Raw genomic sequence first — 945 nt, forward strand, 5'->3', positions numbered from 1 at the left:
TCCGGCACCGGCAGCGCCGACAGCCCACCGGCAAACACCGCCCGCCGGCGCGGGCATGGAATATACAAAAACACAAAGGAAAAGTCGCTGCTGGACTGTTCTGGGGGCAAAATGCTGGAAGTTTGTAAGTGCAACTCTCCGTTTGTAATTATTGTCTGAAGAGGGGCTGGGTTGCTTGTTTGGGTTTTTTTTTCCCCCTCTTCCCCTTCTCCCCCCTCCTCCGTGCTTTTCTTGAAACTGTACTTGAAACTGTTCGATATCTGGGAGTAAAAGGGAAAGTACGCGAGAGGAGTTCTTTGCCTGTGTCCGTAGCTTGCTGCTTAATACTAAGGGGGGAGATGAGCACTGAAAGCAATACGGATTTATCCAGTGGCTGAATTAAGTGAAGGCGAAGCGTGGTTTGGAAGTCCACTGACTGACATTGTTCCGGACCCGGGGATCTGTCTCTGATTTTTAGAGGAACTACAGTTTAGCGGCAGCCAGCCGGACACAGTCACCACGCCGCAGAGTGGCCAGCAACGAGCGGGCGAGAGAAACGAGAAAGCACAAAGACTGAACTAACCCGACCCTCCTCCTCTTTCTCCTCCTTCCCGGCTCTTTATTTGCACATTTACTAAAGACTTAAAAGAAAAAAAAAAAAAAAAAAAAAAAAAAAAGAAAGAGAGAGAGAGAGAGAGAGAGAAACCCCAACAAACCCACTCCAGCTAACCTACGAGATTTTCGGTCCGCCGGGGGTTTCTCTGCGACGCCGACCACGGCAATGCCTTAAATTTTCACTTCAAGGAATTACACCCCCCGCTCCCCCGAAATAAAATAAACCCAATAAACCTGCCAAGTCTCACTCATTCCCGACGGAGAGCTCCTTCGTCCAGGGATTCATTTTGAAGGCAGCGGCTCGCTTTATTTGGCTTTTTTTTTTTCCCCGTTCTTCTTCCCCGGCGGAGC

This window comes from Geospiza fortis, unplaced genomic scaffold, assembly GCF_000277835.1.
Source record: "Geospiza fortis unplaced genomic scaffold, GeoFor_1.0 scaffold16, whole genome shotgun sequence".
NCBI lineage: Eukaryota > Metazoa > Chordata > Aves > Passeriformes > Thraupidae > Geospiza > Geospiza fortis.